Source organism: Mesoplodon densirostris, chromosome 12, assembly GCF_025265405.1.
Source record: "Mesoplodon densirostris isolate mMesDen1 chromosome 12, mMesDen1 primary haplotype, whole genome shotgun sequence".
NCBI lineage: Eukaryota > Metazoa > Chordata > Mammalia > Artiodactyla > Ziphiidae > Mesoplodon > Mesoplodon densirostris.
This window is the reverse complement of record NC_082672.1, coordinates 56422102-56432625: the sequence shown is the minus strand read 5'-3', so window position 1 is coordinate 56432625 and position 10524 is coordinate 56422102.

Below are 10524 nucleotides of genomic sequence, written 5' to 3'. Positions count from 1 at the left end.
TTTTGGATGTATAGCCTCTTTGAAAGGCAACCTGCTGATATTTATTATTCAAATTTTCAAATATCAATCTTTTATAAATCTATAATTCTACTTTTGGTATGTGCCCTGGTGAAATGCTCATACATGGGTACAAATTCTTGTACAAAGATGATTCTTCAAGTATTTTTTGTCATAGTAATTACTCAATGTAAATGCTTGCCCAGCAAAAAAGGAATATCAAAATTAGCACTATTCAATGAAACTTTCTATGTTAGTGGATATATTCTATATCTGCTATCGAATACCTAAAGCTGCTAAGCATCAATATTTTTAATGTAAGTAGGTTAAAATATGACTTGAAAAAAATATCATATATACATACATATACATACATGTATTACTGGTTTAAAGCTTTAAGTACAGAATAATGCACATGTTGCGATATATGTCATACATTTCTGTATGTGTGTATATGCATACATGTAAATTTTAAAAATATGTACTTAATAAATCAATTTGATTAAAGTAATCAAATTACTTTATTAAAGTATTTAATATTAAATACATTTGTATTTAATATTAAAGTATTAAATTTTTGTATTAGAGTAATTAATGGATAAAAATATTCTTTAGTAAATGTTTCATGTCATTAGTTTAGATTTTTTAAAATATCACATAAGTAAAACTTTACAATAAAGTTGATACAGCTTTACAAATATTCTCATAATTCAATTAGAACAATCATGATCTAAAATTATACTATGATGAATATGATTCTTATGAATATGCCAGCCTTTATTGCTTTTAAAAACAATAAGCACAGTTCCTATACTTATCTTATAAACCAACTTTTATTAGAATTTATACTTTTCTGTTGCTAAGAGAGTAGATCTTAAAAGTTCTCACCACAAAAATGAAGTGATAATTACGTGAGGTGATGAAAGTACTAGCTAATGCTAAGGTCGTCATCATATTGCAATGTATGTGCATCAAATCAACACATTATACACCTTAAACTTACACAATGTTATATGTCAATTATATCTCAATATAATTGAGAAAAAATTATTATTCCAAAGCTGGAAAAAAGGAATCTATAATTTCCCTCCTTCCTATGTGAGTCTTGTTTTAATTCATTTTGAGGTAATCACTTCATATGGTTTCATAGTTCATCATTTTTACATACCAAATTCAGACCATTCAAAGCCAATTCACATTTCTTCCAGATAGCATGGTAATTCTGTAATAAAATTCAGTGTAACTTCCACTGGATGAATTATCAGAATCTTTTCTCTAAAATGACTTGTGATTTCAAGATATTTTTCTTTTTGTTTTCTGACTAATCAGTCACTAGATAAAAACAATTAATATTTTAATCATATTTCTCAATAGCTGAGTTATATTGTCTGATTACATAGTATTTTTCATGAAAATCCTTATATTCACATTATTTGCTGAAAGTATTTTTATATTTATTGAACATTTTCCAATTAGTTAAATATATGGCACAACTTTTAAACAAAAACTTAAAACCAATAAAATTTGGAGCATCATTTGCCATTTTGAAAGTTCTAAACATATGCAGTTTACTCAGATCTTATTCAAAGACTGAAAGGGCTGAAAAATTTCAGGTTATATTATTAAATATTACATATTGTAAGATATATATTTTTTGTAAATATTCTAAAGTATTCTTTTATGAGTAGTTTGAGCTGTCAAGTGGTACTTAAATCATCCCAAGTTATTATACTTTCTGTTAATACTTGGAAATACTGCTTTAATTAAATTTGCAGAATGTACAAAATTACCTAGATTCTCAATAAAAAATTGATGTTTATGCTATCATCCCAAATTTGCAAATAAAAATAGAAAACACTGTCCTAAATATTTTTATTAGATTTTAATTGTACAGCTAAAAATGAGGGGAGAAGTCACCTTTTAAAATCATTACAATTATGTAATAAAAATATACCAAGAAAGAGCAACAAAAAATCCTCCTCAATCCTAATTGTAAAATAATTTCATTTCTGATTATTCAAGGGAAATGTAAAACTTTCAGCATATTTATATTTTCTTAATAATTTTGAAGCTATTATTGCCAGTTTTATAATGAGAATATGAAATGTTTAATATGTTGGTTTGATTCATAAGGGACAGAAATAAATATATATATATATGGATGGTATCCAATGTATGTTTATTTTCTTTCTATAAATCAAGAGTACAGAAGAATATTACTTTATGTAGATTATTATTTTAATTTTTAGAAATTTTCTTTGCATAACAAGCTTAATACAAAGAAATAGGAAATGCATTAAATGCCATAAAATGTAGTTTTTAATTCCCATAAACATACAAACGGACCAAACCACTCTTAATTCCCTATACATCTAATCTTCTGTACCAGCCCCGCTGTACTTCTCCTTCAAAGACAAACAGCTAAAAAGGATGCTAAATAAACAAAAATTACTTTGTAATTCTTTATATAAAGTATTATACTTAACAGGGTATTTTTTTTGACTGACTGCTTCTCCAGCTCCTACAGACAAAAGGATGTAGACTCTTACAATTTACTTAAACAATGTAGCCATTACTAAAATGTGCAAATTCAGTTAGGAATGAAAGGAAGAAATAAACTGTCTTCATCTATAGCTGATATTGTCATGTATTTATAAAATCCTTAGGGAGAAAAAAGGTACTACTAAATAAGATGAGTAATATCCCAGACATAGGCATAAACACACACACACACACACACACACACACACACAATCTCTCTCTCTCTCTCTCTCTCTCCCCGTCTCTCCCTCCCTCTCCCTCTCTCTCTCAGAATATCAGTTTTCAACCCACATTCAAATGCATGGAAGTTTTGTTTTTGTCTTGTTTGGTTTGGTTTTTCATTTTAGTTGAGGATAAATAGTTTGTCTGGCATAAAAAAATTTTGTGAGGCAAAAAATATACAGATAAGAAGGATGGAGATGATGGGATATATTCTATCCTCAGTTGGCCCCTGTGTCTTGGGTAAGCCCCTATTGTTAAACGATGAGAAAGGACAATCATCTTAAGATCTCTGTCCTAGAGGTAAGTGTGATATATGAAGCGTGAGCAGAAAACAGTTTTCTGATGCTATCTTGTTCAGTCTTCTATTTCTTATATCTCAAATAGACTTTGATAAAATTATTCTTAGACCTATGTCATGACCAAAAATTGTTGACTTAACTAGAATTTATGCATAAGAAGGGATATCATCCATTCTTCAATTTTTTCTTAATCTAAATTCTTATTTACTAGCACTGCGATTTGAAAGTCTCTCTCGCTCTTGCTCTCACTCTCTCCCCACATGCATGTAATTTCCATAAACCTATCATTTAAGCGTTATATTACCTAATTCAACCAATATTCCTATTTTGGAAAATTGGAAAATGGGAGTACAGATTCAATTTGATTAGTAAAATAGATTAATCTTTAGTTCTTTTAGATAAACGCAATAATTTCTTTTTTTATTTGACTGTATTCCTCATTTTGCTGAGCTGGGCTGGAAGGTCCTTGAAGACTTTATTTGCCTGTCTGACACCTTGGTGCTCTTCCATTTAATAGTGTAGCTGTGTTTATTTGCAGCATAGCAGCAGGATCCCCAGAGAGAAAGTGGGAGCTGCTAGGTCTCTTAACATCCAAGTCCATAACAGTCACAGCATCATTTTCACAACATTTCACATTTTATGAACTGTAGGATTTACTGGAAATAAAAAAGTATAGAACAGTGATTAAAAGCATTGGTACTGGAACCAGACAAAATGTTGTTCCCTGATTTTTTATGGCTAGTGGGGTAATCTCTAAAATCTCTAAGACTTATTTTCCTCTCATAAAATGAGATTTTAAATAGTTCACTTTAAAAGGAATTTGGATTGATTTATCAGTAATAGTTCATAGCAAATATATCTTTATGTAATTAATATATTTCATTTTTAAAGCCCTAAAATTAGCCAACACTATCAACAACAATTCAGTTAGCAGTTGAACATTTTTTTCAATTAGTTGGGCTAAACTGAATAATCTGATTCCCTATATGTTCCAGTCCTCTTTAAAAGATGAGAACCATGGTCATTTCTCTGCATTCCCAACATCTAATGTTATTTAAGTAACGAAATGGTCAGGGCTACCTAAATCATTATTACTGTAACTCATAACTTTAAAAAGTCAGTGCTTAGCACTGTTATTTTATCTTGTGTGATTAAACTGAAAAGTCATACTAAATATCATTCATTTAACCCTCTGAATACTTTCATTATTGCTTAATTTTGAGCCAGAAAATCAGTACTTGAGGGCACACATAGTACTATGTTTCAGTTCAATTATGTGGGTGAGCATGGGTCATGAATGTATCAGATAGATAGGTAGACAGATATATAGATAGATAGATAGAGATTTAATATCGTGATGCTAACATTCTATACCTTTACCCTTAAATGTTTCAGAATACATCTCCTAAGAATCTGTAACCATAGTACAATTATCAAAATCATTAATTAGAACATTGATACAGTAATTTTATTAACTCAGTTGTACATATTCAAATTTCATTGATTTTTCTATTAATGTATTTATTAGCTATTTTTTCCCAGTGCTGGTTCCACTTCAGACAATCTATATTAGTTTGCTGTGTTTCTTTAAGTCTCCTTTATTCTATAAGAATTCATTAGCCTTTTTTTTAGATTTCATGAGCTTGACATTATTTAAAAAATTACAGACCAGTTATTTTGTAGGCTGTCCCTCAATTTCATTTTGATTCACACTTACTAACGATTCCATTCAAATAATGCATTTTTGACAGCAGTATCATAGAAGTGATGCTGTGTCCTTCTCAGTGACTGATAAGGGGGCACATGCTGTCACCTTGTCCCATTACTGATGATGTTAACTTTGATGATTTGCCTAAGGTGATATCAGCTAGGTTCATCCACTGTAAAATTGCTAGTTCCTCGTTAAAAAAAAAAAGTACTTTGGCGGGAACTACTTTGAGAATATGTAAATATCCTGCTCCTCATTAAAGTTTTACCCATTAGGTTAGCTCCCACTCATGATTTTGTCTTATTCAATTATTATGATAGTTGCTAAGTGGTGTTATTTTTAACTCTATCATTCCTTCTTTATAGCAGTTTTCTGTATAAATTATTTTCAGCTGGTCTAAGACAGCTCAGTGCTTATCTCCAGGTATGCCTGGAAGTTTCAAACTGATTCTTGGCTAAGAGAAGATTGAGAGTGCTAACTAATGATTTATAATGTGCTATTTAAAGTTTGAAACTTTCCAGGTGTCACCAAGCCAGTTTGCATATTGATCACTTACACATGATGTAACATGTTACATGGCTTGGCTTGGCTGTATAACGATGTAAGGGCATAAAAGATCCCACTGGGAACATTTGGGAAGCTCTTCTAAAACCACATGCCTCAAACAGGTTATAAAGGTTTATACTCCAGAGATGAATACATCATGTGTGAATAAGAATAATTCTGGGGAACTGTGCCTGGAAGTCTCTCTGGCTATTGATTCTTGCCTGCACACTCTTTCTGTATCCTTTGACTTTATAAAGATCTTTGTGAATATGCTCTCCAAAGTCTTGTGGGTCCTTTCAATTATCTGCTCATATGAAATCATTATAGCATTAAATGGTAAGAGAGATCTTTCCCTTTTCTCCCATTCATTTCTATCAGTACACATTTATAGATTCTTGTTTTTTCAGAAAAGTTGTTACAATTATTTTTTCTTTTGATGCTCAAATTTTCTACGCTTTGACTACTGGGAGGTCCTTTAAGTTGGTTTCATTGTCTCATTGACATGCTATCATTATTTTATGTGCATTTCCCTGCATTTTTTTTTTTGTTTTGCATGGTAGCAAGGTGCCCATATTTATGTGCATATGAGTATATGTATGTGTATATATACAATAGTGAATATAAAACTGTGTATATATGTATAAATAGGTTTTTAATGTCACAATGCAGCTCATTCTAAAATTCCTTCTTTCTAATATTCTAACTCTGTTTTCTAACTCTCTTTTCTAAACTAGTTAATATTTTATATCTTTCCCCAACTGACTGTACAATAGTTACCTAAACACCATTTATTAAGAAGTAAATTTATGCCCTAGTAATGTCAGATGTAATATTTATAATATATCAAATGTCCCTTAATAACTAGCTCTGTTTTTGGACATTCTATTCTATGTCATTGGTCTATTTTTATGTTTTTTCACCAACACCACACTACTTTGAGGAGCATGGCTTTAGAGAATGTTTAAACTTGTGTATGTCTTGCCCCCATGTTTCTAATTATATGTTATTATTACACAGTTGTAATCAGCTTGTCTAGATCCATGAAAGTTTGTAGGCATGTTTATCATGATTGTGTTAAATTCATAAAATTACTTAGAGAGGAGTCACCTTTATGATGCTGAGTCATTCTGTTAAAGAATAATATATATTTTTTTGTTTGTTCAAGCCTAGTTTGTGTCTTTCATAAGTATTTTAAAGTTTTCTTCATATACAGTTTGCATATTTCTCTTTACATATATTTCTACGTTTTCTCATCTTTGGTGTGCCATAATTAATAGAGATTTTTTTGCTCCCATTATGTCTTTGAACTGGTTGTTGTTTGTATGTCAGAAGGCTTTTGATTTCTGTATGTTCATGTTATTCTCCTACTCTAGCAAATTATTTTATTTTTGAGACAAATGTATTATTGATTCTTTGAGCTTTCCAAGAACACTATCCTATCATGTACAAATAGAGTTGTACTTCCTATTTTACAATTTGAGGCACTAATTTATTTATTGTTTCTAATTGGATTGGCAGATATTTCCAACACAGTTTTAAAATTTTATTTATATTTTGTATACCTATATCCCCTCCCTTTTGGACCTCCCTCCCAACCCGCCATCCCACCCATCTAGGTTGTCACAGAGCATGAACTAAGCTCCCTGTGTTATACAGCAGGTTCCCACTAGCTATCTATTTTACACATGATAGTGTATTTATGTCAAACCTAATCTCCTAGTTTGTCCAACCCTCCTCTTACCCCGCTGTGTCCTCATGTCCTTTCTCTATGTCTACTTTTCTATTCCTGCTCTACAAATAAGTTCATCTGTACCATTTTTCTAGATTCCATAGATTTCTGTATTACTAATACAGTTTTAAATACTAAAGTCTTAGTTGGCATCTTTGTTTCTGATCTTAGTTGTAATACCTCTTTTTCCCTGTTAAGTAAAATACTGGTTTTATAACTAATTTTTCTTGCTTTTATCTTGTTAAGGAAATATGTATCAATTTGTATCTTCCTAGCTATATTTTTATGAGGAGCAAGTATTTAATTTTGTCAAAGACTTCATCAGCTTTAGAGATAATCATATGATTTTTCCCCTTAGATACATTAATGGCATGTTGGCTTAATAGATTTTTAGATATTAAACCAAGCTTGTGTTACTGGAATAAATGCCAGTTGTTTGTGATGTATTACTTTCTTAAAGTTGTTGAATAAACTTAAAGCTGTTTAATAAACATTTCTTTAGGATTTTAAATTAATATTGTTAATGGTTAATTTTATGAGCCAACTTGACTTGGCTAAGAGAAGCCCAGAGACCTGGTGAAATATTATTTATGGGTGTGTTTGTGAAGATGTTTCTAAAGAGTTAGTAGACAGACTAAAGAAGATTCATACTTAACAGTATTGAGAATCATCATCCAATCTGTTGAAGGCTCAGATAGAACAAAAAGGTGGAGGAAGGATAAATTCTCACTATCTCTTCTTGAGCTGGGACATCCATCTTTTCCTGCTCTCTTATATCAGGGCTCCTGATTCTCGGGCCTTTAGACTCTAGGAGGTACACCAATGTTCCTCCAGTTTCTTAGGTGTTTGGCTTTGGACTAGGAGTTACATCAGTGGCTCCCCTGGTTCTCAGGCCTTCATACTCAGACTGAATTATAGTACCTGCTTTTCTAGCTTGGAGAAAGCATAAGTCAGCTTCCATAATTGTGTGAGCTAATTCTCATAATAAATCTCTTCATCTATCTATCAATCATCTATTGGTATCTCATTGGTTCTGTTTCTCTAGAGAGCCCTAACTGATATGAATGTTAAATCATTCATTGTAATTTTCTTTTTTGTGCTTATTTTTGCTATTTGGAAGAGGTGTTGTGCCAACTCTGGTATTTTCATTATTTTTTTGCCATCTTTTCCTGTAAAACCCTAAACTTCACTCTTTGTCTCTTATTTCCATTACCAGTTAATATGGAAACAGATGTCTTTTCTTGCACCATTTTCTTGCCCAGCCATGATGACTTGCAAAGCTTAAGCCCAAGAACTGTGCTCACTTTTAATTTGTTCCCCCATGTTCAATCCTCTGAAAAACCACGTTTCTTTTCAGAATTTTCACAGTTAAGGTGGAATTTTTCTTTCTGGCAGTGATTTTAGGTCAATCCTCTGATATATATATATGTATATGTATATGTGTGTATACACACACACACACACACACACACACACATTTTACTCAGAAAAATGCCTAGCAATAGATTTATATATGGCTTAAAACAAAGCTTATGAAATGTTTTCTTGAAATCTTACCATCTTACTATGTTTCTTATCTGTTTGTTTGTTGACCTCATTGGTGGGAATAGAAGACTCAATCCAGTCTGTATGGGAACATTTGCCCCCCACCAAAAAAGTAATTTTTATTTTGTCTATAGCCATCCTAGCTAATGTGATCTCATGAACACTGAATTATTATCATATAACCTAAAAGAGTCCCAAAACATAGATTCTGAGAACAGTTATAGCAATCTTAAACAGTGAACATTTTTACTGTTGTGTTGAAATAAGGGGCAGAAAATTAAATTACTAGAACACAGCTTGAGTTCTTTCTTAGAAAAATGTTCCAATGCATGTTTATTGAGGTTGCCTCTGGGACTTCTCCCAGATGTGCACTAAAATGCTATTTATAGAGGAAATATCTTTCATAAAACCAGTTTCCCCTCTCCAAATTTTCTGGTTTTGTTAAGATGACTACTACATTGAATGTAGACATCAAATTCTTTGAGCCTTATACATTTATTAATTTTTATTTCTCATTTGAACCATTATTCTGCCTAATCTACCCACTTATTCATATATGGCACTCAAATGTTGAGAGCAACGATGAGTGTATTCATGAACTCCATCCATGTATAAATGCATAAATAACCATTTAACCTTTAAATATCTTGATAATCATTCAGCAAGTCAAAGGCATAGATGTCACCAGTTTTAATGCACACACTGATTTGCTCTTAGATTTTATCACTTACAACCATTAAGAATTGAAAGGATAATTTATCTTGAAGGTTGAAGCATGTGTCTTTTAACTAAGTGTTATCAGGGGACAAAAAAAGGAACCACAAACAGATGGATTAGTTCTCTGTGCACTAAATCTAAAGGATACCGAGCTGCATGATATGTTCTCTTTTGTTTTTGTCCCTAGCTCAAGGTCACAAGTGGAAAATAGTAATTCTTCTCTGAAAGCTTCATATTATATTGTTTTTTCTGCAGTTATGCAGAAAATTGTATTAATTATATTTATATTAGTTTATTGCTTTCCCCATGCTTTATGTATTTTTAAAGGGTTACTTTTACTGAAATAATATCCAATAAAATCAGGCAAATGCATAATGCTAGGGTAGAATAAAGAGCAAAAAGAAATAACACTTATTGGGAACATATATTAACTGTTATTTACTTTAAAAAAGCTAACTCGGGCCTCCCTGGTGGCGCAGTGGTTAAGAGTCCGCCTGCCGATGCAGGGGATACGGGTTCGTGCCCCGGTCTGGGAGGATCCCATATGCCGCGGAGCGGCTGGGCCCGTGAGCCATGGCCGCTGGGCCTGCGCATCCGGAGCCTGTGCTCCGCAACGGGAGAGGCCACAACAGTGAGAGGCCCACATACCGCAAAAAGAAAAAAAAAAAAAAAAAAAAAGCTAACTCATTTAACACTTACATCACTCCTATAATTTGGATAATGTATGACAATGTTAAAGATGAGGAAATGGAGATTATATCCTCTATATAACTTATACAAAGTCATAGTTTCTCTGTTAAGTAAAATAGCCCAGATTAAATGCCAGGTTTATGTGATGTTTTCTATAAGTTAATACCTAGTAGAATATTAAAGCATACATGCAAAATTTATGCACAAACTCAGGATTTATAAAATACAGTTGTAATGCACTGTAAACTATTATGAGTAGGCTATTGGCAAAGGACAGATACATAGATCAATGGAACAAAAAAAGAGAATGAAAAGGTAGACCCACACACATATGGCCAAAATATTTTGACAGAGAGGTAAAGGCAATTCAATGGATAAAGAATATCCTTTAAACAATTGATGATGGAATAAGTGGAATCCATAAGCTAATAACTAAACTCAACCTAAACCTCCCATCTTACACTATAAGTCAAAGTAGATTATAAATGTAAATGTAAAAAGTAAACTTACAAAACATTGGAGGGAAAAAA